Below are 9019 nucleotides of genomic sequence, written 5' to 3'. Positions count from 1 at the left end.
GGTAACAAGCATTCAGAACCTTACCCTCCTTCTAATCATGCCTCCACCCCATTGATAGATTGTTATTATTCAACAAAATTCACTGCCTCCTTACCCCCCCTCTCCGTGGGCATATTTTTCTCTGTCCAGTGGATGTAGGGCTTGGCCATCATTCTCTCCTTGGCCTCATGGCCCACACGGGCAGGGTGTACTTCCCTGCTCCTGAATTTTGGTCCCTGCCACGTGACTTGCTTTGGCTAATGGGATGTTATTAGATGTGACTGAGCTGAGGGTTGCACATCATCTGCACAAGTGAGATTTGCCTCTTGCTCCTATACCATCTTGTCAGAGCTTTCCCCAAGTAGCTGCGACCTTTTCAGCCTGGGCCCCTGGCATGAATGCCCTTGGAGCAGACCTGAGCCCAATCTCTGGGGAGAAGCCAAGCCCAGCCTAAATCAGCTGCGCCCCAGCCAATCTGCAGAGCAGTGAGTGAGAAACAAATGCATATTGTTGTATGTCTCTGTGGTCTTATGATTGTTTGTTACACAGCAAAAGCTGACAAATACACCCTCAAATCACCATCTGGTCCCAACATGTTTGTGTTCACTCTCAGTTCCCAGAATTCCGACTCCAGACTCCTGACCCCAATTTCAGAGCCTTTGCTGATTCCTCCATCCTGCCTTTAGAGTGGCCTCTCCATGTCAGGCTCCAGCTCTAGAAGGATCTGGAATATTATATCACTCCTCCTGTTGTGTTGTACTGAACCAACTGCCTGTGTCTGGGTCTTCTAGACCAGCATTGTCCAATAGGAATAAGATATGAGCCACATTTGTGATCTTAAATTTTCCAGTAGCCACGCTGAAACAAAAAGTGAAAAGAAGCAGATGGAACTCACTCTAATAAGACATTTTATTAAACCCAATGTATCCAAACTATTATCATTTCAACATGTAACCAACATTAATTTCTAAGAATATATTAATTTTAACTACATATATTATATATAATAATATATCTTTTGTTTATTATTTGTGTGTGTGTGTGCATTTCTTTTTCTTAGAATTTTTTTTGTGTTTTCTGGGGAGAAGTGGGAGGTTTATTTATTTATTTATTGTTTGTTTTACTGGAGGTACTGGGGATTGAACCCAGAACCTTGTGCATGCACTCAACCACCCTCGCCCCTGTATATTTCTGATACATAGTAAATATAAATAAATAAATTATTTAAAAGATATTTTGCTTTTCTTTTCATACTGTCTTCGAAGTTCAGTGTGAATTATCATATGCCCCACAGCTCACTTCAGACCAGCCACAATTTCAAATGCTCACTAGCCACATGCGTCTCGTGGCTACCATATTGGACAGCACAGATCTAGAACCCGGAAGTTAGAACCCAACGCCACCAGTGTTTAGCATGGTACCTGGCACATAGGAGGGACTCAGTAAATTATCACTGAATGAATGAACTAATGATACAGACACAAACATTGTTTTCAAGCTAGTGTTGATGGGCAGAACTATTGCCCATGTGAAAAACACCCACAGCTTATATAAATCAAATTTTCATCATAAGGGGTGGTAACGTTTCAAAGGACCAAGTTGGCTGGTGCTTCATCTGAGTTTTCACATAACAATCTTGCCCAAAGGGGTCATACACAACTGAAGGATAACCTCAGGCAGTGCTTCCTGAACACATTTGACCACGGGATGTTGTGTAAATTGTACTGTCTTGTCAGGGAGCCCATAGAGGCTCACGCAGTATCACTTAAAGTCGATAGCAAAAAAAAAAAAAAAAAAATTGTCTCACAGTTGAATGAATTGTGATGAGAAATGATCAAAATTTGATCCATATGCTTAATATAAACATTGAATAATTGCACCAATAAATGTTAAAATTTGGAGATAAAATGCATAACAAAGACCGGCAATTTTCAAATAGAAAACACACAGCTTGACAGCAGGAAGGCGAAATGTACGATCCGCTAACAAACACCACATTCCCCGCGGCAGGCGAGCCGTCATGTGACTTCCTCAAGTGTCAGGTGCAGGAGCGCTTCTCCTAAAGGGAGATGCTCGCTGAGAAACGAAAGCTACCAGTCATTATGGTCAAAGACTAGTCAAAGACTTCCCGAGTGCCAGAAATTGTTCTAAGCCTCTTCATCAAATACTACAATTAGTGCCATTTCACAGATGGAGAAACTGAGCTGCAAAGAGCTGGAGTCATTTCCCAGGTCAAGTTATGCCTGGAGACTCATAACCACCCCAACCAACCTCTCTTATTAGATTATTAGAAACTTGCTATCAAAAAGCTTAGTATTTTTCTAACATATACTTTAAAATGAGTTGAAGACAGAAAAATGCCCCCAGCTGTGATCATACCTCTGCTTTGGGACATCTCACGCGACCTCCGTATGTCGTGGAATAGAGTTTGGGGAGTGGTGTTCAGGAGACGTGGGCCAACTCTACTTCAGGCTGCCAGGAGCTATTGTAAGCCGTTTATGGATTGACTTAAGCGCTGGCTTTTTCCCCACTCCATTTCTGAAAAGGCAGCTTACAGCAAAAGCAGAATACAGTCAGATCAAGCAGGAAGGTACGCCAGCCCAGGTCATGCTACAGAACTGAAGCCTGAAACTTTGCTCTGAGCTTCCTGACACCTGGAGTCCGGGGGCAGGATGGCGCCCACGGGGTGCTTCCTGTCCATAGGTGGGATCCAGCCTGTACATCAGGAGAACCAGTTTTTCCTGGCCCAGAGCCCTAGAATGCATTTGTCACAGGGACATTTGCATAAGTGGCATTGAGCAGTGTAATGAGTTATGTCCCCAACAGTCATTTTATAAAAAAATGCAGTGATGTTCCTTGGGTGGCTTTTCTTATATCACTGTGTAACCTTTGCTGAGGGCGAAATTTTAAAGTGTTGCTCTGCAAAGGCAATTCCAAAGAGGAAATGTAAGTGACTATAATGCCTCAATTCAGACAAAAGAGCCCACGGAAATCATTCTGGAATTTCAGTTTAGACTGCTTTCAAACCTGTCCCCTCCTCCTCAACCCTCGTGCGGTGGCCCTGGGGCCAGCTCCTCCTCCTGCCTTTCCAGCCCTTCACAAGAGTCTCCTCAAGGACCTTCTAACCCCGTCCACCTCCAGCCCCTCCTCTGAGCTGTCACCGCAGTGACTGTCCTGAGACTCGGATCTTGCTCAAAGCACGGCTACTATTTCGCTAGAACATGGGAGACACCACCTTGTCTACTTTGTTTATCTCTAAACCCCCAGGGTCTGGCCCACGATAGGTCCCCAAAAATGTTTACTGCTGCCTAAAGGACTCCTTTGAAACTGAAAAATAAAACCAAAGTACGAGGCTTCAAGGCGCTCCTGCCAACGTGCCAGTCCCCCAACTCCGTGTCCACAAGCCTTTCTCTGTGTCAGGCCCCATCCTTGGGCATCGCAGTCAAACACCATCTCTTCTATGACATTTTCCCCCTTGTCCCCAGTGGGAAGGAACCCCGCCTTCTCAAATTCTCCATGGCTTCCAGCACAGCAGATAAAAGACATGAGTCCCAAGGTCAGGATGCCTGGCTTCAAGGAAGCTAGGGAAGACATTTAAGCAGGCTGAGCCTCAGTTTCCACATCTAGAAATGGCAGTGGCTCCGGGAACCGCACCATCAGGTAGGAAGGAGGAGCAGATGGGATAGCTTTATAAGTTACAAAAAACCATCTTCAGGTCGGCTCCTCCAGCCTGTCCCCCTCCCGCCCCACAGGCTGCTGCAGAGCAGAGACCAGACTTACCTCCACCAGAGCGCCTAGCGGGGGCCACGCTCAGAAAAAAATCTAAATAACAGCAGATTTAAGTGTGAGGGGTACGGCACGTGTGGGGACTTCATCGCTGGCGTCCTGGGTCTCAAACCCAGATTTCCTGGGTGATATTCACAAATGTCCAGAATAACTCCCCACACTTCACGTGTCTTTGATTTCAGGATTCTAAGTCTGGAAATACTCATCTGATTTTAAATAGACATTTAAAGCTAAAGAACAGGAATGAAAGTCTTTCAAGATATCCAGGCACAACTGCAGAGTTCAGGCAGGGCACGAAACACAGGGCATCGGGGGTGGGGTGGGGGGATCCGCCTGACAGATCTCCGGGTGATCCCAGAGCTGGGCAGAGTGGGCTCTGAGCACGTGCTCTACTGGAAACAGACTCAGCCTAGGCAGGAAAGATGATTAGCAATAAACGGAGAGCACCTCAGGGGACCCTCCCACAGACAGTCTGTCACCCAGTGTTTTTACCATTCCATTTCAAAGTTTAATTAGATAATCACTTTCCAATGCTTAGATGCAATTAACCCCTTTGGAGCAGCCCTGGGATGCAGTTAACTTTCACAGGCCAAAGGAGCTGAAATGCCCATGACAGTCTCTTGCATCGCAGATTTGAGAACAACATTTCTCAAAGAGAAAAACAACTGACAAATACTTGTGGGCTTGAAGAAGAGAGTTTCTTTCTTGAGTATCAGAAGTAAACCATTTCTCATCCAACAGTTCAGCCTTCGCCATCCTGCAATTCCAAACAGAAACAGCACTCCTGGGCTGGAGCCGTCCTCACTTCCCTGGTGAGGGAGCTAGAAGGAACTGCAGCTTCTCCTTCCAGGCCAGTGTCTGGTGAGCTGCAAACACACACGTCCTCTCCCTCACTCTCTGGTTGCTGGTCCCGCTTCAGTTAAGTCAGTGGGGGAATATAGACCCCCGTTGGTCCTCTCTATGCCTCAGCCTAAGATGGCAAGGAAAGAAAGAGAATTCAAAATGTCCCTGGACTTCTGAAAGCAATTCCTTTATTTGCATGGCTTTTCAAAGCATTCCAATATTTTATTTGATACAATATCCCCACGAGATGGACAGGAAAGAGATGATCATAGACACATAACGTTCAAGGACACTGACGCAAAGAGGGAACACCGTGTCACACAGCTGGGAAGAGCCAAAGCAAGACTCAAACCCAGAGCCCCAGGTTTGAGCTCCTACCCCACGGTCTCCCCAGTAAGCCTTTTTGTTTGTTTATCCAACAAGTACTTATCAAGCAACTGCTCTGTTCAAGGGCCTGGAGATTCAGCCCAGAGCAGGACACAGGAACTAACCTCCCTCAGGGAACCTGAAATCTGACAGAGGAGGCAGATGGACACATGCTGTGTGAGAATCAGCTGAACAGTGTACGCCCTGCAAGCCATGGGATGCCAGACAATGGGTCCAATCTGTCGCTAGGAAACCGGTGGGAAGTTCACACGGCAGAGCTGGGGCTAGGGTGGGACAGGGGAGGCGCCTAGAGAGCAAAAGTTAAGGAGGCACTTGCTCTCAGGGGTGTGCAGATCGTGGCTCTGTCCCACAAGGGTCTGCTGGTAAATATTTAACCACCAGCTCCGTGGAGGAAACTGACTGATTTGCCCATTTCCGTGGTGTAAAGACTCTCATGACAACTGTGTTCAGGCTGCCAGCGTCAAGTCACTGGAGCGTTAGGAAGAGGTGAACACACGTGCTCTTGCGAGCTGGGGCCAGCTGGTGGGGCTGGTGCAAACTGGCCGCGACACACCACTGAAGTGACATCTAACAGAGGCTGGAAGAGATGATAACATTTGTATACAAAGGATGGATCTGAGTTTGAGGGAGACCAGAGACAGAATTGAGGACAGGTTTTTATAGGGCTGTGCCATCCAATACCGCAGTCACCAGCCATATGTGGCTATTTGATTTAAATTTAAATTAATTAAAATGAAATGAAATGAAAAATTCAGTCGCTCAGTGGCACTAGACATGTTTTAAGTGCTCAATAGTTACATGTGGCTAGTGGCTACCATATCAGACAGCACAGATTATAAAACATTTCCAGCATCGGAGAATGTTCTATCAGGCAGCACCGTGGAGCAGGAGGGAGAGAGAGCACGAATTTCTGGCAAGAGGAGGGACCTTCTGAAATGGGCGCTGAAAGGCCATCTAAAAGAAACTTCCTCAGCCTCTCAAGTTTACTCAAGGTCAGCCTTGAGTGAAGGATGGATTGAATGAAAGAAAGAAAGGGCAGGGTGTCCAGCGCCACGGTGGACTCCCGCTAAGTGAGCCTCCTTCCTGTCGTGGAGAACTTTACAGCCCTGGCACAGGCAGGTGCCTGCAGGCACCAAGAAGTGGACCACTGCCGGGACAGCGATCCTCTCAGCCCGCTTTGGACATCGCCTCCATTGCTGTCTCAGGAGCCCAGGGCTACTGCTATGGCTGAGGGAACCCTCCCATGCGGGCAACAGAGGGTCAGGTTTGGGTTAAAGACCCAACTGGAAGTCACTTTCTCTCCAAAGAGGGTGCATTTTGCATCTTCCCCACGGTGGCATCAACAAGAAGGAGGGTGGTTGGTGAGGACCACAGAGGACATGAGCCACAGACACACAGAGGTCTGGTCAGGGTGAGGGAACCAACCCCACGTGTAAGAGCTCAGGTGGCAGAAAGCCTTTGGCGGAGCCCAGCACAGTCCAGGTCGGGGAGTGGAGGCAGGATGCGAACCAGGTCCACTCCTCTCCAGAATCCATGCTCTGCCCCTTACCCCCACACCATCTTGGAAGCCACGCACTCCATCAAGTCGATTTCACAGCCCCAGTTCACTCTGTGACCTGGTTTCCTTCCCTTCAACCATACTAACCTTCCTTCTCCAAGCCCTCAGCACTTTCACAACCACTGTTTGAAAGGAAAAAGAAAGGCAACTGTTGAGTTCTGTTCTAAAGGGATATTCATGCTCCTTCCAGAAAATGAGAAGTTAAAAGAGAGCTGGAATGATAAGGCAGGAAGAATCACTGCTGGTTCCACTGTGCAGAGGCGCGCACTGCGATGGCGTTTTCTGCATGTGGCTTTCACTTCGGCGAGTGTCACTGTGATCACACTGTAGACTCAGCTTTGGATCCTGCTTTGGTCTCGTCATCGTGTTCTTACAAACATGATTTCCCATGTCAGCATCAATTTAAGGCGGCGGACAGACTACAGTTTACTTAAACGATCCTCTTCTGTTGGACATTTAGGCTATTTCCAATTTTCCTTTCATAAATGGCAGCTCGATTTACATCTCTGGGCATAAAGCTCTTTCTACATTTCAGATCATTTCTTTGGGCTAGATTCCCAGAGGTGGAATTACTGGGTCAAAAGGTATGAGCATTTCAAAGGTTCTTGATGCGAGTCGCCAAATTTCTTTTCAAAAGGGTGCATCCGTTTTTATTTCCCCAAAGCTCCACCTGCCTCTCTTCTCTACCAGCCTTGAGTCTGATTGCACTAATCTTACTCACGTTTTAGGCTAATGTTCTAGTCCAGTGTTTTGATTTAAATTCCTTTCTTCATTTGGGTGGTTGACCTTTTTCTCAAGTCCCAACAACCACTGAAAAGTTTCATGGGGACTGAAGCTGGACACATCTCTAAGAGAGGTGTGCCTGGTTCAGAGGCTGCCAAATCTACAGGCAGGAGCCCTAATTTTCCTGGAAAGTTGAGAGCCTGCGGAGGACTGAGTCTCTCTCTGCAGACGGCCCCCCTCACCAGCCCCCACCGCCTTCCAACCTTGTTTCCACCCTCACTTAAAGCCACTCCTCGAATGGGAACAAAAGAATTCCCATACACTCTGTTTCTAAAGCAAAAACAAAAAACACAAAACAAACAGAAACAAATGAAACAAAAACAAACCAAAAACAAACAGCCAGTCGAGGCTGGGCTGCGAAGGCGCCGGTGACCCCCGCTGACCAGCGGCTCATCTTCCGAGGTTTGGACCCCAACTAATTCGAATGCGGTGGGTGAAGGCAAAGTCGGCTTGCATTGGAAGTGATTAAGCTGGAGGCTCGTGGTTTATTTGCGAAACTCCCGGGGGAGCAGGAGCAAGAAGGGGTGGGGGACGGAGAAGCGGGACCAAGCAGAAACGTAAAGTTGGAAGCTCGAGAAACAAACTGAGAGCGAGCGAAGAAACAGCAGAGCTGTAGGAAGAGGAAAAGGGACACAAGGAGACAGTGAGAAAACCGGTGTTGAAGCAAGCGGACAGGAGAGGCTGCAAGACGGCAGTTAGGACAGAGCAGAATGTGAAGATTCGCTGCTCTAAAGTAAATGAAACAGGGAGAAAATAAAAAGAGAAACAGGGGCTCCGGGACAGCAGAGCCCTGGAAGGTGGACATAGGGGGAAAGCAGACGGGGAGGGCATACACCGAGGAGGGACCAGGGAAGAGGGTCGCGCGCAGCCCGCGGCGCTCGAGGAAATCCGGACCTGCGCGCGCTGCGTTCTCCGCGGGGTCCAGACGAACGCAGGCGGCGGGATGAGACGAAGGCAGGCGGCTGGCGAGGCCTGGGGCCTATCGCGCAGAGCTCAAGGAATGTCAGATGTGGGGACAACACGAACAAGAGGCTCCAGACCTGGACAGCAACCCCCCTCCCCCAAAGTTTGCGGTAGAATCGCCTACTCCCAGCCCCCGGCTCGGAGGGGATTCGTGCAAACGCGCGTGCCTGTGTACCCCTCGCCCCCGCACCCCCTCGCGCCCCTGCATCCTCTCCCGGGTGGGATGATGCTGGCTGCGGCACCCTGCGGCACCCAGCGGGCCAGCCCGTGGCGATCCCAGATGTCGACGCTAGAGGGCGCGCAAGGGTCGCTGCCGCGCCTGGTCCGCGAGGAGCGGCCCCGGAGACACGCGGACAGCGAGGGGGCCTGCAGGATGCTGGGTGCGGGCGGGCGGGCGGGCGGGCGGGGTGCGGGGGGCAAGCGAGGGGGCGCCGGCCGGATAGCTGTTGCCATGCGAAGGGATGTTGCGCGCTTTGAGGGAGAGGTTGCACCTGAATTGAATCTTCACAAGACTGAGACGAGCCCGTGTGAAATTAAGTGAAAGGCAGGCGAAAAGGACAGAGCATAAAACACCACTTAACCCAGAGACCCCGCACCTCCAGCCCTCGGCTCCAAACCGCACCCCCAAAACTGCTTAGAAGAAGAAGTCTGATCCCACCGGCACTCCCCACTTCTCATAAGACACACACACACACACACACACACTCTTTCAGAATTGGG

The 9019-nt window shown here is 49.2% G+C and overlaps 1 long non-coding RNA gene across 1 annotated transcript; it reads right to left on the bottom strand.

Moving 5' to 3' along the window:
• Positions 1 to 484: 484 nt before the first annotated feature.
• On the bottom strand, positions 485 to 2523 carry LOC140697190 (uncharacterized). Its single transcript, XR_012074037.1, has 2 exons — positions 2359 to 2523; positions 485 to 837 (listed from the first exon to the last, which is right to left on the bottom strand). It is a non-coding gene; the product is annotated as an uncharacterized lncRNA (long non-coding RNA).
• Between the last annotated feature and the right edge of the window lie 6496 nt (positions 2524 to 9019).

Source organism: Vicugna pacos, chromosome 6 (genome assembly GCF_048564905.1).
Source record: "Vicugna pacos chromosome 6, VicPac4, whole genome shotgun sequence".
Classification (NCBI taxonomy): domain Eukaryota; kingdom Metazoa; phylum Chordata; class Mammalia; order Artiodactyla; family Camelidae; genus Vicugna; species Vicugna pacos.
The sequence above is the reverse complement of the archived record's forward strand: the minus strand, read 5'-3'. Positions and strand labels throughout refer to the sequence as shown.